The 26,623-nt window shown below is 43.8% G+C and overlaps 1 protein-coding gene and 1 pseudogene across 13 annotated transcripts in view; one reads left to right on the top strand and one right to left on the bottom strand.

Moving 5' to 3' along the window:
• Window positions 1-26,623, top strand: part of ZBTB38 (zinc finger and BTB domain containing 38) — a 119,060-nt gene that overhangs the window by 71,776 nt on the left and 20,661 nt on the right. The window lies entirely within an intron of this gene.
• On the bottom strand, window positions 19,634-20,726 carry LOC105290404 (annotated as a pseudogene).

Here is a 26,623-nt window from a genome sequence, read left to right as displayed (position 1 = left end):
GTTAAAGTTGTCCCTAGCAAGCCTCAAAATACACTTCTGATTACTAAAATTCAGGCTGTTAAATGTGGTTTTGACAGTAGTCATACAATTTATTGTCAGCAGACGGATCAAAGGATATTTGCTGATATAATAAGTTCTTTAAAAACTATATTTCTGTTGATGCAAAAAGTTTCTAAAAATAATTTCATTTCTTTGCCTTTTTACCATATGGCTGTCTTATGACGTGAGTGCGTGCGTGCGTGCGTGCATGTGAGTGAGTGTGTGTGTTTTCATGGGTATATGAGCTTAATACAATGGAATGAGAAGACTGGGGTCAGATAAATCTAGTTTCACAACCGCGCTGGGCCATTTTCCAGGCTTGTGACTTCAGAAAACTAAGCCTAACTTTTTCCATTCATAACTCAAATAGCATTATTTTGAAAATTGAGTAATATGTAATTTGGTCAGGATCTATACCATATAGGCAATTAATAAATGCTGATTTCCTTCCTCCTCCAACCTTGTAAAGATGTAAAATGTTCTACATATTATAAACCTAACACAAAACCTTATCTTTATGGCTCCTTTTAATTTTATCACGGAAAGAGCATACCTCCCACTATAGCTAATCTATCTTGCAGTAGTTCAAATGACCTTCAGTTTAATTTGGATAAGAATCAACCTGGGGAACTTACTAAAATTTAGGTGCCCTGGCACTTGGCACAGATATTCTAACTCAGTAGATTTGAGGTGGGGTTCCTGGGAATTGTCATTTTAAAAAACCACCGCTGTGGTGATGATAAACAAATGACCATTACTAGGAGGGGATAAACTCAAGACTTGATATGCTGATTTCAAATTCAATTTCTATTAGAGACACGTCTGTGTTCAAAAGTTTTACATTTGTATTACTAATGTTTATGGATTATATTTGTAATAAGGTAAAAACAAATGGATCCCAGATAATCCAGGTATAGTGTCATTATCGCACCCACCGTCACTGTCTGCAGTATATCCACATCAGTCCTGGGTGACTCACAGCTGCCAGATCAGCTTCTTTTCCTGTGGAATAAATGGTAACACCCTCTCCCCGTGCCCAGAGTTTTCAAAACCAGTGTAACTTTAAATGTTGTTACCAGCAATATATTTAATGGCAGCAACATTGTCCAGTCATGCCATTAAAACATTTCAATGCATTTCTCTATCTGACTCTGTGTCTTCTGGCCGATAAACATTTGTCATTATGTTATATTTCCCTCATTCTCTGCATCTTGGAATCATGTAATTTTGAGGCTAGTTCATGTTCATCTATCCTGACCTCATAGATGAGAAAATAATTTATAGTATTTTTCTTCTTAGGCCTAGCTCTCTCTCTATTCAGAAAAAAGGACAGATATACATACGCGTTTGATGTTTAAGCTGTGTATGGAGGATGTAAAACATTTATTTGTGCATATTGAATTGTGTTTTATGTTCCTTTTACATAATTTAAAAATCAGATGACTTAATGGGAATATTTTATTAAAACTATACTGAATCATTTTGTAACATAGTTGTTGGCATTCGTTGATGTTTTGCTTCTCTTGGAAGAGGATGCCGATGACCTGGAGCTTTGCCTAGAAACAGAATTTCTCTGTCTATACCCAGAGCCCCCGAGAGGACAGAACTGACTTTCATGGAGTCAGTTCTGTATCTTAACGTGCATTATCTCAGTCATCTTATTAAAAGCTCAAAATAACCTGATGTGGTGGCAGTTGAGGCAAAGAAGTTCAATAAAGTCAATTTTGCAGAGGAAAGGTTTTCACACCCTGGGGTCTTATCTGACTCCAAAGTCTGGCCTGTTTTCTCCACACCCATGTTGTTTCCCCAGCCACATACTGAAAGTATACAATAGATAGATCATTATTCTTGATTTTAGCTTAGAGACTTAGAGACCCTTATCCCCAGTATTATTGTAACCTCAGAATTTTTGACAAGAAGCAAGTGGTGTAGAGGCAATGTCAAAACTTGAATTTGTTCAATGAATATGAACTCTGTGCCAGGTGCCAGAGCAGGACCCCATCCTCAAGGGGCCTCCCTACCTCCCTCACCTGTCCTTATCTACCATCTATGTGCTGCTGCAAGCTTTTCTTTTAGAGTCAAAACACCAATGGATTTCTGCACTGATACGATCCATCAGTTTGTGTCTCGCCAGAGCTGTCACTGTCCCTGCACCTGGTTAAATGTTTCCAGAGTGGCCATGCTACTTGAAAGTTTTTAAAAGAGTTCCTTGGGGAATTAACCAGAGGTGCACAGTAAGTGTTTGTTGATTATCCTCTGAGGCCCTGAGGAAGCCTAGAGGGGTGAGGGAGAGAGCCCAGAGCCCTGCAGAGGGAGGTGAAAGACCTCATGCGAGAGAGCAAACAGAAGACCTGGGACTTGATCCCTTGCCTGATCGCACAACCTTGAGAAAGAAAGTTAAGTAACTTTGCTAGCTTGGTTTCCTCACCTGTAACCAGAGAGCTGGCTCATTCATTGATGGCTAAGGTTTCTTACAGCTTTAAGGTGCAGTAATTCTATTGCGTCTCCAGCAGAAAAGCAAAGGTGCTGAGACGAGCAGATAGTAAACTTCACATCTGAGGTCTTCTGTGGCCCCTGATTTCAAAGCTCCCTCCAGCTGTCCTTGTGGAGACACTAGTACTAGCCAGACTTCAGGTTCTGCCTTTACCTCCATACACTTTTGAGGAGAGTATGGGAATTTAAGGATGGGAGAACTGACCACTTTGGAGGAAATGAAGATTCTTACAGAAAGATTGAGACTGGCTGGGAGTCAATCAGAAGGTGACAAAATGGGAGGTAAGGAATCGTGGTTTCCACATTTTACGGCTAGAAAGAACTTTAGAAATAAACTTGCCCAACTTCTTCACATTCCACATAGGGAAACGGGAGTCTTGGGAAGTCATAGGACTTGCTCAAGGTCACACGATTAGTAGCAAACTGGAACAGAACCCATTGTCCTATGCCCAGTCCAGTACACTCTCTGCAGAAACAGGACAGGTAGCCCTGTCTCAAGGCCGGTTATCAGAGCAGGAGATGGCAGCCTACAAGCAAAGATTAAAGAGGGGCTGGAACTGTTCCATTGGAGAGAGTGAACCACAATGCTTGCTGGGCTTCTAGCAGACATACAGTAGGACACCATGATGTAAACTTCAGTCCTGTCTAAGCGTTTGGATTCTTGCCAATTAAGGTGGTCAAGAAGATCTTTTTAAACTAGGAGAGGCAGAAAGCTATTTCCTATTTGTTAAGAGCATTTTTCCTTTCTTATTTAAATGAAAATTACTAAGCTATACAATTACTTAATTTTGAGAGGAATTAAACATTTTCTCAGGGAGTATGAGGGAGACCCAGCTTGCACACCCATTTTGCTGGCTTCTACTATGAGCGTGTTCATCCCAGGGTGCACGTTCAGGAGAAATCCAGTGGTTGTTTAAATCCTAGAAGGGCATTTTAGGGTTATTTCAGCAACTCATAAAGGCAGGCCTTGTGCAAGGTGAGGTGGATATGAGCTGTCACTTCCTGCTTTGTGAGTTCACTGGTGTTTCTAGGCCCTGTTTTGTTTGTGTTCTTCCTGTTCGTGTGTTAGAACAACTTCTGGTTGTTTGTGGAGTTGATTACAATTAGATAATAAGATCACCAGTTCAGTGAAAACAGCTGAATGTATTATCTTGCCAGGCATGAGAGACTCGTGTTTGGATCGCAGGCTCCCCAAACTTAAATGCATTTTCGCGTAAGAATGGAGGTTTCTAATTACCTCTAATAGAACATCAGTTCGCTCCTAGACCAAAGTGAGGATTTCCTTTTTTAAAAAACCTACTCAGCATTCTGGTCTGCCCTGGTTTATACCCGTTTATTCTACTCTTGTAATCCCTGACACGAACTCACAAAGAGCAGGGTTTCTCAAGGTCTCAGATCAGTGGAAGCGGTTCACTGTCTTACAGCCGCCGAAGTCAGACCTGCTGCCTGGGTGTGCCTGCTGCAGAACCGTACCGTCCGTGGTGCGCTCTGCCCTCCCCTTGGACTAGTGCAAGTTCTACCTTCGCTTTAAGGGGAGAGAAAAGGGAGGATCGCTTTGAGGAAGCAGAAGGGACTAGGATAGACGGAAAAAGCAATGACGTGGCAGTGAAATGAAGCTCCAGTGGGGTTTTACGCAGACGTTAGAGAACTGGCCTACCCCAAGTGCTGTGCTAAATAGGGCTTTAAAAAAAAAAAAACCTGACCTTTAAAAACTTTCCTGTTAAGGTCTATCAATTCTGGAGTTTCTTTAGCTACTACACACTGTAGGTTGACTTTTTGCAGAAAAGCGTACCGTAAGTTACCCAGGGAACATTTTTTCCTAAATGTTTCATTGTATATTTAATATTCCTAATATTTGTTTTTTATTTTGACATTTTCAGAAAACCAATCAAGAGCTTTTTGCCATGTCTGAATGATCTACTTTAAGACTTTCTGTTTAATGGTAGGAGTTTCTGATAAGATGATTTGCGCTTCCATTTTAGGAAGTACTTTTTGAGAATTTTTTTTCTTTTATGATTAAAGGGGAGTCTTACCCCCAATTCTAGCAGCTACCTTACATTAAAAATGACCTATTTTCCCCCCATGAGCTTCCCTTAGCAGGAAGGATAATAAAAGTCGAGTGATTAGTCATTGTGGCGTTCAGCAAACAAATACTTTGGAGGCCATGATTTATGTTACTGGTTGGAAAAAACGGTTATATCTGTCTCTAGATAATTACTCTGGTGAAAGGCAAGTGCCCTGTATTCCCAGAGGGTCCCTTGAGTGCCCTGTTTGTTGTGTTCTGGTTTCTAGAACCGGTAGCCATTTTCTGTGAGTTTGAATCCCTGTGTAAAACTCCTCCCACTGTGGAGCCTATTTGTTTTCTAAAATGAAAGCACAGGCAGACACTCGAGCTGTTCTACAGAACAGCCTGTTCTTTAGGTTTTTTTAGATCAGTATATTTAAAGCATAATTTTTCTAAACAGCCTGTTGTGGGCTTTTATCTACAGGAGATTGGGGTTGGTTTGGGGAATTTTGCTTTTTTTTTTGACATAGACAATTTATTGTGTAATTGCTTCCTGTTGCGCCTGCCCCCAGGTAATTTCACTCTAAAACAGGTGCACAGGGGAACTGTTTGGATACCTGACTAGTGCCAGAAACCTTCATTCAGTTTTAATTAAATTTGTTTGGGGGGTAAAGTTAGCAAAAGCTAACTGGAACTTAGTTACTTTAATATTTTTCCCTTTCTGTGCCCAGCAATTTTCCCCAGTCGATTTCTTTTGTCTAAACCATTGTGCATCCATTTGTGAGACTGGCCAGAGTTTTTGCAGCATTTCTGCAGTAGAAAAACTCTTGTGCTTCTAATTGTACATCAGACCTACTGATGGGCCGCTTGACAGCTCTGCCAGTCACCTGCATCTCCCAAACCCTAGGAAGAGGTGACTGTTTCACATTGCAGTGCTGCCTCAGAGGACTGTGCCGCCATGCCTGGCCTCCCTCCAGAGATTGCAGTATTGCCAGCCGTGGCTTCAAGCTGGAAAAGCGGGCGGTGGAGGAGAAATGATGGAACACATGGGGGGAGGAATAGTAGAAAACAGGGGAGAAGGACATGAATGTGCGAGGAAAGAATGTACATGGACTCAAATATATGAGAGCCCAGGTTTATAAAAGTTATCTGTGTACATTTTGTGTCTGGAACCAAGTGGGAAACCACGAGCCTGTCTGTTGACAGTGGGGAAGAGGAGTGGCAGAACAGGACAAAGGCGTCAGCAGCTTTTCTCCAGGAGGTCTCCACCAGCATGAGAGATAGGTTTGGACTGCTCTCTAGACCAAAGGGATTAGCTCTGCATCCCCCTGCTCCGACCCCCCATCCAACATTTCTAGAGCGGAAGTTACTTCTTTGGGTTGACCACCATTGTTCCATTCTTGAGGGTTCCCTAAGGACACTTGTGATCTTGGTGGGTATGCTTTATTGTGTTGACCCCATTGTTTGAAGCCCTGACTTCCACGTAGTTCATGCTCCATTTCTGTGATCTGGTTATGGGAATAGTTGTTGTGTGATGCAGTGATGGAGCATGACATCCATTCAGAATACTCTGACCCAGCAAGCAGCTACCGATAAAGATCTATGCATTCTCAGCAATTACGGCTTTTCTCATTACATTGCCTGCTAATGATGAAGACGGGACTTTCTTTAAAAAAAAAAAAAAAAAGCTGGGTGCCTCTTGAGAGGGAATCAGATTTTTTGGAGTACTGATTAGGAGTTGAATATCACTTCCTTCTCAAAGCCTGAGCTGACCCTGTAATTAAAGTAACTTTTGAAGCAAAGTGAAGAGTTTAATATTTGCCAGTCTGCCCCCTAGGATTCATATATTAAGAAATGTTCCACATGAAAATGAACAAACCATAGAGATTCCAAAAAAATATTGTGTGACCCAAATATATTCCTTGTTAAGGTGTCTCACTACCTATCCTTCATTAGGATGGAATATTTTGGTAGTTTTAAAACCTTGAAGACTGATATTTCATCATTTAAATTTTAGAAGGACAATGAATCACAGTATAAAGACTGAAATGTTACAGACAGAACAAAACTTATAAGTGATTTATACTTATTTTATTATAGATTAGGGTCTAAAATTCAGATACATACAGGGACAGGAATGTAATATAAATTAATGATAATATTAATTATCATTACACCAGCAGGCCGAATGTAAGGAGATAGTGTGGTTAGATTGTAGCAAACTGGAGGGCATGAAAAAAGTTAAATACTGTGGCTGAATGAAACAAGTCTGCAGGTTGAATACAGCATGACAATTACAGAGCTATCCCATCAAACTCAAACCACCAGCCTGGATTTCCTGCCCAGTCTTTTCCTGCAGAGTGTTGGGCTTGAAGCTCCCTAAGACCCAGCCCAAAGGAAAAGTCATGGCCATTGAGCCTTCTCCATGTCACAGCAAATAAAGAAGCCACTTTGGATATAAAGTGTGTCTGTCTCATACAGGCAAAGTGATGTGTTGGTAGGGACAGCAGCAGAACACAGTGTGTATGTCCAAGAGGCGTGAGACGTAGCTGTGATTAAGCTGCCCAGTGCCCAGTGTGCCCATCAGGATAGAACAGTAAGAATGCACCAAAGGAAGCCCTCCTTATCCAGGCATGTCACTCCCGAGGCAACTGAATGGAGCCAAGCCCACAGAGGCTATCCTGGATGGCATCAGGCTAAGGGATGACACCAAAGGACAGCAGGCATATCTTGGTATACCTAGTCTGTGGTATTGACCTGCTCAGCCGAAGGATGCTTTCTGAAATATCAAGCACTTAGCAACTTCCTGACTAGTCCTGGACTGGGACAATGTGAGAATTGTCTTCTTTCTCAGTTGACACTTGATTGACCTTCTGCACATCCTGGAATTTATAATGCCTTCCCTTTTTTTCTAAACATCTTTTAACCACTCCCATTTTCCTTAGCTCTCTAGGTGCTAAGTGAGTCATCTTGTCTGTAAAGCACTTAACACAAGGCCTAGTGTGTAGAAAGTGCTCAGTAAATATTAGCTTCTGTTGTCATTGGCATCATCAGCAGCAGCATTATAACTATTATCATTACACCAGCAGGTAAGGAAACTTGGTTTCCTTAAACCTGAAACTCAGTATTGTACCTTAGCCATCTCCACCCTGACATAAATGAAGATGGACCACACATACATGACCCACTATGTCAGAAAATGCGCTTAACAATATCCCCAGCTGACTCACATATGTTAGTGTTTGGGGAGCATGGCTCTGGATGCCGTGGTGAAGCACCGAGACAGGCTTGTGTAGAGATTGATCCTTGCAGATTGCTAGCTAGGAGGTGCTTTGGGACAGTCTTAGGGGTGGGGGCTGGACTGTGCCTTTTACGTTATACTATAGGGATATATGATGAAATCACTAGGGATCTGATTCTGAAGGCTGTTGTCCCTTGCCTGTGATGTTAACCTCAACATAGCACCTGGTTTCTTCCCGCCCTCCCCACCACCCACTGACTTTCTGGACATGCCAGGAAGGGAAATGCCTGTTAGAGGGCAGAAAACCTTTGTGCGTCTGGGAACTGACACAGAGGATTATGATGTGGGACTCTAATAGTGGTACATGTATCGTTGTGAAAATGAGGGTTGATCCATTTTCAGTGAAGATTTGGGGACCCTGGTGAGCAGTGAGAAGGGAGGTGTAACTGGACCTTTAATGTTGGCGACCCAGAACATTGTCTGCTCCTAAGGAAACATTTTGAAAGATAGAAATGTTGCTGTGGTGACTAGTTGTCTGGTCTGGAAGTGACTAGGGCGGTGAGGAGAAAAATGGCCACAGTATCTTAGAGATGAAACCCTAGCTTCGTATCCAATGACTTTGGCTTAGAAAGCGAATTAACTAAAAACGCTTTCAGCCCTTCAAAGCTCTTGCTTTGGTCTAGCATTTTGCTAACTTATGATTGTGGTGATATTTTTCCATTCTGTATAGGACATTTAGGTGGCCTCGTGCCCTGGACAGTTAGTGACCTGCGGTTCCCCAGGCTGCACAAGACTTGGACGTGCAGCTGTAGGTCTTAGTTCCTGAAATGGCCCTCTCTTCTTCCTCTTCCTGCCATTGTCAGGGAACTCAGCTTGCAGTTCTGGATCCCAGTTCCCTCTCCCCTTCATCCAGAGGAGTTGTTGCCCTGGTGCCTGTAGTGGGTTGAATGATGGCCCCCCAAAACATATGTCCACACCACCGAAGCTGTGATTGTGACCTTATTTGAAAAAAGGGTCTTTGCAGATATAGATTAGTTAAGGATCTTGAGATGCGTTCATTCTGGATTATGAGGTAGGCCCTACATCCAAAGACAGGTGTCCTTATAAGAGACACTCAGAGGACAGACACAAAAAGAGGAGAAGGCCATGTGAAGATGAAGACAAAGATTGGAGTTATACAGCCAGAAGCCAAGGAATGCCTGCGTCCACCAGAAGCTGGAAGAGGCAGGGAAAGATTGTCCTCTAGAGCCGGGGGTCCTTAACTCCCGGACTATGAGCCAGTATCAGTCCATGGCCTGTTAGGAACCAGGCAGCATAGCAGGAGGTGAGCAGCAGGCCAGCGAGCAAAGCTTCATTTGTATTTGCAGCCACTCCCCAGCACTAGCATCACCGCCTCAGCTCCATCTCAGATCATCAAGCATTAGATTCTCATAGGAGCATTGGTCCCTGATGCCAAAAAGGTTGAAGACCACTGCTCTAGAGCCTTCATAGGGAGCATAACCCTGCCAGCACCTTAACTGTGGACTTCTGGCCTCCAGAACTGTAAGAGAATAAATTTCTGTTGTTTTGAGTCACCAAGTTTGTGACAATGTATTATGATAGCCCCAGGAAATTGATACAGTGTCCAAACCTAGCCTTGAATCAGAAGCACCTGTAAAGTTAGTAAAAATCAGTTTCTGGGGCCTTGCCCCTAGCTCTTTTGATTCACTCAGCCTGAGATAGTACCAAGAAACTAAATTTTTAACATTGACCTCCATTATTCTGATACATCCATCACCCCCTCAGTATTGGTATTCTGCAAGCTCCTCCTTTGACCCTCTTTTTATTCGCTTTAGTTTCCTTGGGTAATATTCATGTTCGTATTTGTAGCCACCTCCCATGTGTCAACGTACTGCACATCTGAAAATTCAGCTTCCTTTCAGGAACAAAGTCCACTTTGGACGCTTATTGATTGAAAGCACTGCCTGCATTTTCCACACTCCTCAGAGAAAGCACAGACGGCATAATCCTCCTCTCAAACCAAGTCTTTGATCTGGTTCCCTACCTGTTAGTGGTACATCTAGGCAACCAAACTGGTATGTCAACCTTCATTCTTCCCTCTCTCTCTTCTCTACTTTCCAGTTAGTTGATTCCTCCATCCAAATAACTTTCACATTGTTCTTTTCCTTTCATCCCCATCTGTCTCCTTGCCTTCTTTTCAGACCCCCTCCAGACATCCCTCTCACCAGACTGTTCCCGGTATGACCCATCTGCAGATTTGTTAAATGCCTCCTGCCTAAAATCTTTTAAATGGCCCATCATTGTCCGGGCTCTAGGTGCTAAGTGAGTCATCTTGTCTGTAAAGCACTTAACACAAGGCCTAGTGTGTAGAAAGTGCTCAGTAAATATTAGCTTCTGTTGTCATTGGCATCATCAGCAGCAGCATTATAACTATTATCATTACACCAGCAGGTAAGGAAACTTGGTTTCCTTAAACCTGAAACTCAGTATTGTACCTTAGCCATCTCCACCCTGACATAAATGAAGATGGACCACACATACATGACCCACTATGTCAGAAAATGCGCTTAACAATATCCCCAGCTGACTCACGTATGTTAGTGTTTGGGGAGCATGGCTCTGGATGCCGTGGTGAAGCACCGAGACAGGCTTGCGTAGAGATTGATCCTTGCAGATTGCTAGCTAGGAGGTGCTTTGGGACAGTCTTAGGGGTGGGGGCTGGACTGTGCCTTTTATGTTATACTATAGGGATATATGATGAAATCACTAGGGATCTGATTCTGAAGGCTGTTGTCCCTTGCCTGTGATGTTAACCTCAACATAGCACCTGGTTTCTTCCCGCCCTCCCCACCACCCACTGACTTTCTGGACATGCCAGGAAGGGAAATGCCTGTTAGAGGGCAGAAAACCTTTGTGCGTCTGGGAACTGACACAGAGGATTATGATGTGGGACTCTAATAGTGGTACATGTATCGTTGTGAAAATGAGGGTTGATCCATTTTCAGTGAAGATTTGGGGACCCTGGTGAGCAGTGAGAAGGGAGGTGTAACTGGACCTTTAATGTTGGCGACCCAGAACATTGTCTGCTCCTAAGGAAACATTTTGAAAGATAGAAATGTTGCTGTGGTGACTAGTTGTCTGGACTGGAAGTGACTAGGGCGGTGAGGAGAAAAATGGCCACAGTATCTTAGAGATGAAACCCTAGCTTCGTATCCAATGACTTTGGCTTAGAAAGCGAATTAACTAAAAACGCTTTCAGCCCTTCAAAGCTCTTGCTTTGGTCTAGCATTTTGCTAACTTATGATTGTGGTGATATTTTTCCATTCTGTATAGGACATTTAGGTGGCCTCGTGCCCTGGACAGTTAGTGACCTGCGGTTCCCCAGGCTGCACAAGACTTGGACGTGCAGCTGTAGGTCTTAGTTCCTGAAATGGCCCTCTCTTCTTCCTCTTCCTGCCATTGTCAGGGAACTCAGCTTGCAGTTCTGGATCCCAGTTCCCTCTCCCCTTCATCCAGAGGAGTTGTTGCCCTGGTGCCTGTAGTGGGTTGAATGATGGCCCCCCAAAACATATGTCCACACCACCGAAGCTGTGATTGTGACCTTATTTGAAAAAAGGGTCTTTGCAGATATAGATTAGTTAAGGATCTTGAGATGCGTTCATTCTGGATTATGAGGTAGGCCCTACATCCAAAGACAGGTGTCCTTATAAGAGACACTCAGAGGACAGACACAAAAAGAGGAGAAGGCCATGTGAAGATGAAGACAAAGATTGGAGTTATACAGCCAGAAGCCAAGGAATGCCTGCGTCCACCAGAAGCTGGAAGAGGCAGGGAAAGATTGTCCTCTAGAGCCGGGGGTCCTTAACTCCCGGACTATGAGCCAGTATCAGTCCATGGCCTGTTAGGAACCAGGCAGCATAGCAGGAGGTGAGCAGCAGGCCAGCGAGCAAAGCTTCATTTGTATTTGCAGCCACTCCCCAGCACTAGCATCACCGCCTCAGCTCCATCTCAGATCATCAAGCATTAGATTCTCATAGGAGCATTGGTCCCTGATGCCAAAAAGGTTGAAGACCACTGCTCTAGAGCCTTCATAGGGAGCATAACCCTGCCAGCACCTTAACTGTGGACTTCTGGCCTCCAGAACTGTAAGAGAATAAATTTCTGTTGTTTTGAGTCACCAAGTTTGTGACAATGTATTATGATAGCCCCAGGAAATTGATACAGTGTCCAAACCTAGCCTTAAATCAGAAGCACCTGTGAAGTTAGTAAAAATCAGTTTCTGGGGCCTTGCCCCTAGCTCTTTTGATTCACTCAGCCTGAGATAGTACCAAGAAACTAAATTTTTAACATTGACCTCCATTATTCTGATACATCCATCACCCCCTCGGTATTGGTATTCTGCAAGCTCCTCCTTTGACCCTCTTTTTATTCGCTTTAGTTTCCTTGGGTAATATTCATGTTCGTATTTGTAGCCACCTCCCATGTGTCAACGTACTGCACATCTGAAAATTCAGCTTCCTTTCAGGAACAAAGTCCACTTTGGACGCTTATTGATTGAGAGCACTGCCTGCATTTTCCACACTCCTCAGAGAAAGCACAGACGGCATAATCCTCCTCTCAAACCAAGTCTTTGATCTGGTTCCCTACCTGTTAGTGGTACATCTAGGCAACCAAACTGGTATGTCAACCTTCATTCTTCCCTCTCTCTCTTCTCTACTTTCCAGTTAGTTGATTCCTCCATCCAAATAACTTTCACATTGTTCTTTTCCTTTCATCCCCATCTGTCTCCTTGCCTTCTTTTCAGACCCCCTCCAGACATCCCTCTCACCAGACTGTTCCCGGTATGACCCATCTGCAGATTTGTTAAATGCCTCCTGCCTAAAATCTTTTAAATGGCCCATCATTGTCCGGGCTGCATGTTAAAATCACCTGGGGAGCTTTTTAAACAATCCCGATACCTAGCATCCACTTAGAACCAAATAAATCAGAATCTCCAGTTGGAACCTGAGTGTTGATATTTTTTTGAAGTGCCTATAGGTGATTCCAATATCCAGTTAAGGGTTGAGAACTACTGGTCTAAAGAGTAAAGTCCAAAGTCATCACGACATTTGAAAATCTTTACACCCAGGTGCCTGTCAGTCTTCCCTCTCCATCTCCCATGAGGCCCTGCCCACGCCCTATGTAGCAGCCATCCCAACCTCTTTGCCTCCCCGGAATGTGTCATTCTGTTTCGTGCTTCCTTGCTTTGTTTAGACCTCTGCCTAGAATAGAATGCCTTTTCCCGTCTTGGATTCAAAAGAACTGCCTGTCTTTTAAAACTCTATTCCACCTCTCTTTCCCTGACTCAGTTTAAGTGCCTCCTCCAGAGCCTTGGGCACTCTCACTAGAGCACTTCAGTCACCATGGAGAAGCTGTTAGTCTGCTTGTCCGTCTCCTCCATTGGACTGTGGACTCCAGAGGTTGCTGAACAAGGGAAGAGATAAAGGATTAAACAAGGCCAAAGGGATGAAACAGTTTTTCTGCTTCTCTGAATGATTGGATCCATGCTGCCTTACACCTCATCAGACATTTGTTAAGAAAACAAAACAAAACTACTTGGTTTTAATGAATGTAATGAAGTTTTGGTAGTAGTAGCAGTAGTGTGTATGTATGGGTGTGTGTGAGTAAACTCCTGCTAGGTAAGATCTCTGTGGTCACTGCCTCATTTAACTATCACAGTAATCATCTCAGGTATCATTTCCATTTTACAGCGTAAATTAAAATGCTGTGCAATCAGGTAATGCAGGATGGCAGAGTATATGAAGTAGAATGCATAGATGATAACCTCATCAGCAGTGTGTTAATGGCATATGGGCTGATCAGGAAACATTGATTTTTTTTTGGTAAAAATAAAACGTCGTTTGAATGGCAAATACACTTTTGACATGAAATTTGGCATAAAACAAACAACCATTAAACAATCAAAAGATGAGATGGTTATATTTATATTTACTAACACTTGGAATTACGTAAGTATATTCTTCTTTTTAAGTATGCTAGAAAAAGTTCGTGACTCAGAGTCACAAGATCATGGTTGAAAATCCAACCTTGCCAATGATAAGCTATGTCGTGTCAGGATTTTGGCTTCATTTTTCTGAGCCTCAGTGACCTATTGACTGGAAATATTTCACAGCCCATAGGGGTGTTGTAAGAAAGAAAATGAGACGGTATGTATGAAAGCGATTTGTAAATGGAAAGGGTTAAGCAGGAATAAGGACAGGGGTTCTTATCTTTGTTCTGTGCTTAGTTCCAGAAAGTTGACCTTTGGGAAAAGTCAGGATGGGGAAGTTGGTGTTCTGCTCGGTAAGTGGATATGGGCACCGGACAATTTCAGGCTGTCTGAATTCCCCGACAGGGGCAGGGTACGAGGATGCTGGGATGTAAACCCCAGAAAAAAACAAATAGCATGAGCTAGTTAGGGATGATGCAGGAAAGGAAAAGAATGGTTGGAAAACTAGAGTCTTGCTGTGCTTGTCGAAACAACAGAGCTGAGAGAGTGTAACTGGTCGGGGCTTAGATTGGGTCTTCTGTAACCGAGGACCAGCCCGGGGAGCGCAGGTCAGCTCCAAGCAGCTTAACGTCTTGTTCTTTTACTCTTAGGTTATTCCCAGTAATTTCATTCCCAGCAGCTCTGATGTTTTCTGGATCTCAGTACAAGAGCTCACTTACACTGAGGTCTCCGCATCCTGATTCCAAACATATTAACCTCAAAACACAACCCTGAAAAAGCTGCTGCCAGACACGGCCAGAGCTGCTTCTCACAGAGTCACTTCCTGCTAGTGTGGATTCAGCCTCCTTCCTCTTTAAAGATGAAACCAAGGTTTTATCTGTTATATTCTCATAGATTGAAAAATATTTCCCAAGTCATCATCAGTATAACAACTTTGATCTCAAAATACCCGAGTGGGTAAGAAGAATGATCACATTCTGCCCCTCTCTGGAGGTGAGCAGAGAAAACGATCATGCCTTTTTGTCACAGACATCACCATCCTAAACTTTCCTGAAAGTTTCTGGAGCAGGAATCAGTGTAACATGTTTAAGGAATCAGTAGATATATTTTAAGATAGAATTGACATTCTAAAATATTCCAACAGACTGGAGATAATAGACCTAATGAATACAATTAAATTAACCAGAAAAAAATAAGTGAATTTTTTTTGGTTTTGGTTTAAAAAAATCAGCCTTGGAAGTTTGGAAGCCAAAGAGGAAGAAGAAAACAAAGGAAGAAAGGAAAACTCCATGCCAAAAAAAGAAAAAAGTCTGTGTACTATAAATAAAATCAGTTATCGAGCACTTACTATTTGCTGTGTACTTGCTGAGTGCTCATATACTCTCAGTTAATCCTCCCGACATCCCATGAGGTTTACACTGTTCACTCCATTTTATGGGTGAGGAGGCTGAGGCTTAAGGGGATAAAGTACTTTCTAAGGTCATACTGTTGGTAGGAGGGTCCCAGCACCTGCAATTCGAGGAGTATGGTATAGTAAGGTGTGTGGAACCAGAAATGTTTTGGTCACACCATGAGATCTTAGGCAAGTCATTTAACTTCTCCGTGCTCTAATTTTCTCATATCTGAAATGAAGGGGTTGGAGTATAATCTATACATTTCTTTTTGTCTATAAAATTCTTTTTACCAGGGAATAGCGGAAGGCATTTGAGATTTTTAGTTCAGAAAAGAGATGTGCAGAATAAACTTTCAAAGGGCTGTCATGTGGCAGAGGTTACCATTGAAGGCTCCTCGATTGCTGCCCCCCCGATTGCTGCTCTTCCTATAGGGAGAATTCCCACACTGGGTGGGGCAGTCCCCATCCCTGATCTGAAGAATCTCTAGAATCCATTTGTGGCAAATTAAGAATGAGTTAAGAGCGCATGTGCCACTAAGAAAAATGCTCTCTGCTTTTTGTTACCTAAAATACTCAATGTCTCTTTATTTCGAAGTGATACTTACTCATCTGCCCATTTTGAGAAAGATTTGGGGAACTGGATTACTGGCTACTTGGGACACTAGCATTTCTTTGTGTGGACTCAGCACCATCTTGTGGACACAGCACTGTGGACTGGGAATGGGCTGTGGCTTCTAACAAAAGGGAACCTCAAAACACAACTCTGAGAAAGCTGCTGCCAGAAAAAGGCTCTAAGGGATCACGTTTTTAAGAGGGGCTCCCTGCTCTCAGAGCTAGGGACTGCCCTGAGGAATTTTGTGACTCTAACCCTATTATTAAGCCCATGACACCTGGAAGGGCATAGTGGGCAGGTTCAGTAACACAGTAAGCTAGACCTTCCCAGGAGTTGTGGTACAGCACCTAGAGTTCCATTTACTAGGGAGGGCATCAGTACAGAGGCCTTCTTGAAGGGGGAGCCCCAAGCCTCTTCCTCCATGGCCTCCTTCCCCCTGTATCCTGTCTCTGGCCCCACCTCTTCTGGTCCAGGACACCCCTCTACCCTGCCTCCTCTCCTTCCTGCTGGTATAGAGTCTATTCAGCGTAACTTGTCCCATTGTGCTTAAAGGGCCCCTTCCCAGCCAGGTGAGGATGGAATAGAATGAAGGTGTGAAGGAAACAGAGCACTTGGGTTGTAAAATGCTTTGCCTTCTCCAGCTCTGTCTCTTCACACTGATGGAGCTGGCTCCCTCTGTGTTTGTGGTGTTTCTGTGTATGGAGAAACTGAGTAATCACATCTGGGGCTAAGATGAAGGTCTGAGGGCAGCCTTGCTAAGTGTCTTTACCCAGACTGGAAGGAGCAACCTGTGGACCTAGAGAAACCACTCAAGCTGTAGAAGCTGTCCGGCTGTTTAGAACTCTCCTTTTTTGCTTATTTTTCACAGTAGGTCTGCAGGGGGCAGTATCTTTAATGGGCATGCAGGGCTCCCCAAAACAATAGCGTCATTACTTTTATATCTATTAATACACAGTTATTGGCTTTATCATAATATTACATTGTAATGCATGTACCTATTCTTTAAAATTAAATGTTCTTTCAATTACATTACCGTACCTGTATTAACCCACACTCCTTTATTTTGCTAAATATTTATTTTTGCACTTACTTTCCACGAGCATGTTTTATCTAACTTCCCTTCTTTTGGGCTCAGCCTCGCCTGAGCCGGGTACTCCTGGCCGTCCAGCCTGCAGAGCTAGTCTTGCTGGGCTCACTGGAATTCCTCAAAGTCTGAGACTCTCCAGGCCACTCATCTCTCCACTTCAGCTGCAGGGAAATCCCCACTTACAAAATGACCCCTGCTTCCAACACCCTTTCAACCAACAAGCATTAAATAGGTTGCTATTATCATAATTAGGTGGGCTAGAGAAAAGAGTTTTAGGTATTGCTTTGTTTTCTGGAATTTTCATGGAAAATCATCAGAGTGAAAAAGAGCAATAGAATGAGATACTACATTTCATCTGTATTGTCTCATCTAATCCTATTAAGAACTAAGTTGCACTCCTATATCCATTTTATAGATTAGAACAAAAAACCCCAGGTCTTGAGATGTTAATTAACTTGTCCGTGCTTATACAGCTACTTAGTGGAAGAGCTGGAATTTGAACCCAGGGGTGTGTAAGTACAAGCCCTGCTCTCCCCTCTGAGGATGAAGATAACTAACTGTGCAGGAAGCGTGGACCAGGAAAGCTTACAAACTATTGACTACTTCTGACAGTTGTCAAAATTTTAATCAAGGACTTCAATGGAAACATGAACCAAAATCCAAAATAAATAAGCACGTAAATGTGCTAAGCTGCACACTGAACCCAAATTTAAAAAAATTTTTTACTGAACAGACCACAACCTAATGGACCTATTAAACTGAGCGTTAAACTAAAAATATTAAAAATAAAAAAATAAAAATAACGCCCCCCCCCCAAAACCATGAACGTATTCACTAAAAAGAATCGTAACCAAATTATTAGGTTCTTAGTTTGAAGTAAGAGAGAAAAGGTCCCGAGACTTTGCCCTCCAAAAATCCCCTTGGTGTGAAAGGAAAGGAACAAATGTCATCCGCCAGGAGTCTAAACAGGAGAGGGAACGAAGCACAGGGGAGCCTTTTTTGTGAAGGCAAGAATGTTGACATGTAAAACAGGCACATAACCTAATAAATGGACAGTGCCCTAGCCTTGTTTTATCTAGCTAAATTTGACCTTTTGGCTTAAGTGGACAAGAACGCATGATGGAAGTTTATAAATGATTTAAGTATTTGTCTTAAACAGATTATTTTGGTCTCCTTCCTATCACGCTTTTTATCAGAATTGCTAATGAGTAGCTAAATTGAATGAGTTTTTTTTACATTTTTAATGCCTTTTTCCCCATGTTTAGAAAAAAGTGCTAACAGTGCAGCAGTCCCCAACCTTTTTGGCACCAGGGACCACTGCTCCTCTGAGAATCCAATGCCTGATGATCTGAGGTGGAGCTGAGGCGGTGATGTTAGTGCTGGGGAGTGGCTGCAAATACAGTTGGAGCTTTGCTTACTGGCCCGCTGCTCACCTCCTGCTATGCGGCCCAGTTCCTAACAGACCACAGACTGGTATCAGTCTGTGGCCCGGGGGTTGGGGACCCCTAATTTAGATGAAACTTGTAACTAAACACCCAGATATGAGCTAAGGCTCAGATGTTACTGCCCTCTGCATTAGGGAAGAATAGTTAACCCCTCTGGGGTATGAAACATTGTGAGGGGGGATGGGGATGCCCTGAGCACACAGTGAAATAAAGCATTTGTCTCTGCCATTGAAGAATTCCGTATTCCCTAGATTTGGGGCCTGGGGGCAATACTTGGTAATACTTGCTGCTACTGACATTTGTGACTAATAAGAATTGGTAATAGTAATACCAATATGGCTAATGTTTATTAATCTTGACACTGCACCAAGCACTGTGCAGGTATTAGCAGGTATTATTGTTTAATCCTCATGTTAACCTGGTAGATTCTATTATTAGCTACATTTTGCAGATGAAGAAACTGAGGGGCAGAGTTTAAGAAACTTGCCCAAGGTTACAACCAGAGGTGACAGAGCCAAGTCCACCTGATACCAAAGTTCAGGTCTTAGCCACTGTACCAGACTAAACATGGTTTGCCTTATCCTAAATTATCCCTAGGTAGAGCCCTGTTTCATGAATGTTTTAATGCAATGCTTGGGGGTCTCTCAGCTCTCCTGGTTTAGTAGCTTTTATCTCTTCACTGTGCCTTTGCGTTGTTATATACTCAATAACTAATGGGCGGTAGGCATTTGATAAATATTACCTTGAGATGGAAGTGGATCAAAATCAAAATGATAATATTTATGGGTGCCATATAGTACTTCAAAGTTTACATTAAAAAAAATAATAGTAAATTAAAAGTAAAATGTTATGGAAAATTCCGAATTTCCCTTTAAGTGTTCACTCCAAGGCCATCTGGTAGTCCATGTGGTGTCTTTGTCCATATTAAAGAAATGGCCCCCTTCTGACAGGATGCAGCCCTCCTAGGGTACCCTACCTGGCCATGCACAGCACAGCATAGGCTGCCTTATTGCCCTCTTAGTCCCACAGCATATCAGAGGGCATAACCTATCCCCTGCACGTGGCAGCCCTGCTCAAGTCCAGGCTACAGTTTGTTACACACACACTAGTGAGTAGGCTGGGGTCATGAGCAGATGAGCTTTGGTATTAAAGGCATGGGAAAGCTAACTTGGTGCTTTTGAACCTGAAATGGAGATTGTGGTTTTGAGTTGTATTGCCTGGGTTTGAATCCCAGCTCTGTCATTCACTAGTGAAATGACCTTGGTCAAGTTCGGTGAGGTTTTTTTGTTTGTTTGTTTTCGATAACAAAATCATGTTTAATTATGATAAAAACTCTATATTCAGGTAAATGGCTTCAACCTGCTTCTCATGAACAGTCTTGGGGAAGAATAGTAACAGAAAAACCCTTTAGGGGCTGAGTTGATACAGCTGGCAGTGGACAGGCAGAGGCTCCAGGGTCAGTGCAGAAAGCAGTGTCAGTCAGATCCTCTGGCAAGGGTCACAGGAGGTGACCTGGTAACTACATCAGAGTCTTGTAGGGCTCTAATCTCAAAAGGGGACAAACTGAGAGAGGCAGCTGGGAATTCAGGGCAACAATAGGCAGATATCACAGGAGAAATAAATCCAATCCCAGTCAAAGTATCCTCAGGAGTCAACACAGGAGCCCTGCTGGTGGAGACCTACGAAGACCCTTCTGGCTCCTGTGACAGATGAAAAGGCCCAGCCCGAAGAAGATCATCCCCAACATGCAGCCCCCAATGCCACTCAGCATCTTGCTCTGGGCAGATTCAGACTGTGCTCACCACTCCACTTTGATAGGGCTCTGGAGGCTGGGGTTCTCCACATGACAGGTGTACACATCTCCACGCTGGGGAATCATTTCCAGCATCACAAGGACCTGGAAGGTCCAATCTCCGTTCCTTATAAGGGGGTGGACACAGTGCCGGCTATCTCCTCCTGGTCGTTCCGGAACCACCGAACTTTGATCTGGCCTGGATAGAAATCTGTCAGCAAGCAAGCCAGCAGGTTGTGGTGGTTTAGAGCCTCTGTCCTGGATGGGGAGACAGTTACTGTGGGTTCCATTCACCGTTGCCAGGTAAAGGGGGCGTCCACCTGGTAGTTGTGTCTGCACACCCTGTCCACCTCGGCCCGCGTCGGCCCGCGTCTGCTCCAAGATGTCCTCCTGCGAGTTCCAATACTCAGCCTCCGGCCGCCCAAGCTCGGTCACCGCGCGATATTCCCCCACGTCACTGTCGAAGCACACCAACTCCTCCCGGTTATAGATGCATCTGGTCACCAGCCGCACCTGCTCCATCCCGTTGGTGAAGTAGCACAGGCCCTTAAACTGGAACACGAAATCCTCTGTGGGGAATCACCGCCCTCAGTCGGGCCTCGGCCCACAGCTAACTTGACCAAGGTCATTTAGCTAGTGCGTGACAGAGCTGGTGTTAGAGGCACAACCCATGGCCGGCATATTTAAGTTAACTTCCTCCTGTCAAATAAGTCACTTTGGGGGCTTTGATGCATGTGTGGAGGATTATCAATGTCACTCTTAAAGCAACCTACAGGAAGGCTGCCCAGAGGGACTCCGACACAAGCAAAACCTGTTTCTTCACAATGTAGTTAGAAGTCATGGGTCAACTCATCTACACAACATAACTCAGGTTCTGCCCAGACCCTGTCTCCCAAAACTGATCCAGTGTCGGTGGTGTCACCTAGTTCACATTCTTTTTGAGGTTTCGCAGATGAACCTGATGTGCAGTTCTGCTGAGACCTACCATTATTAAGCACACGTTATAATGCCTTTTTCATCTGACTGTTAGTTTCACCTGATGAGGGAAAAGGGTTTGTGTCTGCTTTTGGAGTGGGTCACATATCGATGCACTAGGAAGTACAAGTATCCAAGGTCTGTGACTCAGAAGCAGACCACAGGCCACAGGCCCCGGGGTGCTTCACTCAGCCCAGCACCTTCTCCCGATGAGCTTCTCATGAAAGGAAGCTGAGTGAGGGAGATACAGGCAGGAACTGAAAAGTGAGTACAAGAGGAGGAGACCTACGGGAGTTCTTGAAGGGAGGACATCACGTGGAAACAAAGTCCTTTACTATATGCTACACCCACACGTTGCCAACTTTAAATTTTTAGTATTAAAAGTTGATTTTTAAGTTTCTTGCCAATTTAGTCCAAGCACTCAGGAGGCAAAGGCCAAATCCCTGGAGTTTAAAGATTCAAGAACAAAATTCAGCTGAGTAATTATAAAGATCTTATGGGCTTTATTCACCCATTCATGAATTGGGCTGTATCCAACCTAACAGAAAGGAGCTCCTAAGAGATCTTACAGGCACAAGGGAGCAGAACAAAGAACTTAGGCAAAATGCGGATTGGTTATCGCAAGGTTACTTTCCTTACTGGGGATGGCAGGGGTTTATCAGAAAAATTACCTAACTGATGCTGATCAGTTGACTTCTGATTGACTGGTCTAATATTCCATTCCTGGGAGTGCCAAGAGTAAGTTAAGTTTCAGTTCCGTGGTGTGGGGCTTAGTATAAGCAACTCCATTTTGGGCCTGTTATGTTGTCTTTAACAGAACAATGCATTTTAGTAGAGTTTGAGAAATTGCTCTTTTCCTTCCTTTGAGCCAAAGCAGCAGTAGTAAGCAATTTTTTGGTGTTCCAAAGCCGTTTCAATGTTTTAACTTGTTTCAACAGTAACAATTTTATGGGCAGTTGATGGCCCTGACTTGTCTTATCCAGCTCAGCTTTAAGCCAGCAGTGTTCTTTGTTTTTGTATCTTGTTTTTTTCCCTTTCACCAAGTCAGAACAGCCTTCTTGACTTTTTCTATGTTCATCAAATGTATCCTTTATAGCAGAGGTTCCCAACCCCCTAGTAGTGGACGGTACTGGTCTGTGGCCTTTTAGGAATTGGACTGCACAGCAAGAAGTAGCATCACCACCTCAGCTCCACCTCAGATCATCAGGCATTGGATTCTCATAGGAGCACTGGTCTCTGGTGCTAAAAAGGTTGGGGACTACTGCTTTGTAGTATAAATGACAAATAGCCAGACAGTTCACATTGACTTAACACTGGATCCAAGAAAGCTTTGTAACAGTGCCAGGTAAGGTGAACTCTGGAAAGCCTAGTGTATGGGTGCTTTTTGCTTTTGTATTTATCTAATAAAGGCTTATTAGCACCTATTATGTGCCAAAGTGTGGTGCTGGGAGCTGGAGAGGCTGTCGTAAACAGTCTCAGCCTTCACAGAATTTATACTCTTGTGGTGAAGGCATACATTTGTCAAACAGAGGACCTCATAAGCCTTGGTAAAGATACTGGAATTTGGATTCAGGCTTTTAAGGAGCCTCACTGACCGGGTCTCAGCTTCGTGTTCACAGGGAGACCTTCCCTCTCATGAGAAGGCTCACACCCAAAGGTGGCCCCACCCTGGAGAGTCTCTTCCCTGAGCACTCCCTTGAGGCATCGTACCCACGGGTCTCATGCTGTACCAGAATGTAGTGACAGGTCCCCAGCATTAGCCTCTGATCCCTGAGACTGCATCATCCCCAGGCCTGTAATGAAAGGATAAATCTAAATACTTGTGGGGGAGGGGAGGCAGAGGAGAACTCATCTTCCTGATACATTCACTCAGATTAGCAAATCCTAGCTGTGCAAATCCTATCTCATGTCCCCTGAACTGGCAACAAACTTTTAAAATTTATGTTTTTAATACTAAAAATTTTAAGTTGGCAACATGTGGGTATAGTGTTAAGGCCTTGGTGTTGGGTGTTAAGCAAATTCTGGGCTGTGGGGCAACACTGTGATTGACTGCATGTTCAGGTGGCACCTTGAAAACGCCTGTTGTACCTGGCAGCCATGATGGAAGGGTTCCAGGCCCAAGCCTCATCATCTAGCAATGCTCAGGTTGCCCTGGTAACTGCTGCCGATGGTCTGGGGTGTGCTTTAAGTCCAATCCTCAGCTGCTTTTCTTGGAGACTTCTCTAGTACATTCTGCTTCACGACAGGTAGCATTTCTCAGTGACTTCCTGACATGTGACCCAACTGGCCGCCCCCGACGGCCCTAGCTCTTGAATCTCAGTCTGGGTCTGTTCCTGTTCCAGATTTCTGCAGTGGGGGTGATCCTGTACGACGAGCCTGCAGTTTGGAATCACTGCAGGGCCATTTTGTGTTGGATAGAGCAAGTTAGCTGTTCTGCTTTACCCCTGCTGTGTGTGCACATGCACGGGAGGCAGTGGAGTTTAGGGGAGCTGAGCACTGCACCGCCATCAGAAAGTACAGCTCCGCTGTGAGCAAGGCACTTCTCCAGGCTCACAGTCCACACCAGCACTGTGGCATAATAATATCTGCTTCCACGTATGGAGCATGGACTCTGTTCATTCATTTAGCCCTGAAGAGTGCATAGTGGTACCTCCATTTTACATGCCTGCAGGATTGCGAAGTGGATTAAATGAATTAATATGTGAAGTGCTTCGCAACCTGAAATAGGTCAGATAAAAGCAATTTTATTCAAATTGGTTGGGGAAATTCAGACAAATGAAAATCGTAATTGGCAATATTTATGATGCCTTTCCATATATAATGCTGATTTACAAACATGTACAGATTGTTCATTTAGTAAATGAATATTGAGGGCCTACTATGTATCATGCTTACTCTAGATGCTTAAGATACACCAGTGAAGAAAATCAAAGATTGCTGCCCCGTAGGGCTTAAATTTTAGCAGGCAGATGGACGAAAAACAATGAGTAAATTGCGTACTATATTAGAATGTTATAAATGCTGAGGAAAAGGAAGACGCAGAGCGGAATACGGAGGGTCAGGAGTGCAAGGGGGAGGGAGGTCGCTTCTTTGATCAGGGCGAGCCTCGTTTGTGTCTTATGTACATAGCCACTTCACTTATTCATTTAACCAAGATTTCCTGAGTGCCTACTATGTGCCGCAGCCAGGAGATGAGGTGGTGAATGGACAGATGAGGTCCTTTCCCTCCTGGGTTTTCTTTCTGATGGGCAGAGTGGACAGTGAACAAGCTGGCAAATACACGTGATACATGCAGGTTGAAGTAAGTAGTCTAGAAGAAATAAACCAGACGACACGAGGGCCAGTAAAGGCGGGAGCAAGTAAGAGATAGAGTGCCCCCTCTGAGGTGACGTTTGAGCTGGGCCTGAAGTATGAGAGTGAGCCCATCGTGGGCATTGCTGGACCAGTGTGTTTAAAGGTCCCAGGGCTGGAAGAGATTTGGCAAGTAGAGTAAGCACAGGGAGGCCTGTGTGGTGAGCACAGAGAGTGCGGCAGAAGGGAGCAAGTGAGTCTGGAGAGAGCGGATGGGATCCGTAAACAGTGCAGTGCCTTGCGGACCACAGTGAAGGGTTTGGACTTTTTCCTAAAATCAGGGAGAAGACAGAAAAGGGCTTGACTAGATAGATGTGTTTTTAAAAGATCGCCCTGCATATTGCGTGGAGTGGGCTGCATAAGCAGTTCTCTCCATAGCCACCAGTGAAGCAGGACAGTCAATTCTCAGGCTGATTCCAGCCACGTTAAACTTCTGTTATGTGCCAAGCACTGCGCTTTGTGCTTTTTGTGAGTGTTATCTCGTTCACTCCCCGCTGCCCAGTTTCTGGTTCTTCCAGCAAGAACCAATATAGAGTGGATTCATTGTCTTGCAGGAGTCTCCGGAAAGCCGGGGTACAGAGCAGGTTGGAGGTAGGGAACAAGGGTGCCGTGGGCGATGGATTTAGATCGTTTAACACCAAAGCAGCAGCTGGTGCTCTGGCCATTTTAGGCTGACCCATCCTTGCAACTAGCTGGAGGTCGATTCTTGTACAGAATCCAGAACGTATAACATTGTTTCCCTCTGCCTTCCCTGTGAGGTAGCAGGCAACTGAGAGGAACAGGGTCATCTAATTGTCTGGCACAAGAAAATGGTTTTTGACTTTTCATGGTTTCGGGCTCGTGCCTAAAATAAAAAGTTCCAGGGGACAGGAATCCTATGCTGGTCATTTTGGTAACTCTGTCCCCACAGCATTCAGTTTAAAAAAGCCTTCTGCATTAGAGACTCAGAGTGTCAGTGGAATTTGATCGAGACAAGAAACGGTCACAGCACCCAGGGCTTCAGAGAAAAACTCAGCCTGTATGCCAGGTTTCTTAGACAAGCAGGAATATAGGCAGGCTTGATCCTGAGGTGAACTCAAGGTACATGGGCTACCCTGAAATACTGTTGTGTTTCAAAAAGAAAAAAAGGAAACCAAGGACCTTTCCCCTCTTTCATCCTTTCAATAAGCAACTCGAAATATTTCACTGAGCACATTGCATCATTCACAAATCTGGTAATACTCGTTCTCACAATCTATATGCACGTAACTACAAGTCTAGAGACCGAATGTTTACCTTTCAAAATAATATATTCAGGTAAGGCGGTTCAGGCCAGTTTCCCTCTTTGTCAGATGCACTCTAGTAGCTTCCTTACGAACGGCCCGATTTCAGTTGAAAAACAAACATCTCTTGTCATACTACGCCTTCTTGAATCTGATAGCTTAAATGCATTAAAGTCTGATAAATGTAGCTCTTCTCAGCCCCTTTGGGGTGCATTTAGAAGGCAAATCAAGAGGATTTGCCTTTTCCTAGACACAGCTGAACTCTATAAAGGGCTTCTGTTTTGTAATCTGTTTTCGAGATCTGATGCGTGTGTTTCTAACACCCCGTCACGTGAGGAGGTCTGACGCAGTCACCCAACATGACTGTGAGAAAGTGTACTGCAAAGATGTGTGGGAAGGTGGAGCCGGATCACTGAAGCAGTGTCCTTTGTCAGAAAACTTTCCACAGGGGATAACAAACGCATGCAGTAGATTCCGCTGCGATATGGGCCTCGCACTGGCCCAAAATGGACTGTGAGTTTGACTTTTGCTTGATTCCAGGTCAGTATCCTAATACAGTGTGTTCTTTTTTTAGTTGGGTTTTATTTCTAAGTTTCTTTTTATAGAAGACTCGTGGTAGACAGAGGAGAAAGTTGTTCTGTTGATTCGGTTTTGTTATTACGTATGTGCATTAGGAATTGAGTGGCCAACGTGCTACAGGAGGGCTCTTGGCCTTTGCCTCTGATTCAGAAAAATGGGGTTCAGTCTGGCCCAGGAGAGCAGCTTTGAGTAAGTGACTTCTAGTTCTCACTAAGAATTTACACTGGATAGTGTTACTTTACTTTCCATATGTCATGTCTTAAAGATTTACTAATAAAAGTATACCGTTTTTTAACGAGCTTTATAAAGTTCTACGTAATAAATATGTTGGTTAACAACTTAGAGAGGTTTTTCGAGGG

Source organism: Pteropus vampyrus, unplaced genomic scaffold (assembly GCF_000151845.1).
Source record: "Pteropus vampyrus isolate Shadow unplaced genomic scaffold, Pvam_2.0 Scaffold35, whole genome shotgun sequence".
NCBI classification, from domain to species: Eukaryota; Metazoa; Chordata; class Mammalia; order Chiroptera; family Pteropodidae; genus Pteropus; species Pteropus vampyrus.
The sequence above is the reverse complement of the archived record's forward strand: the minus strand, read 5'-3'. Positions and strand labels throughout refer to the sequence as shown.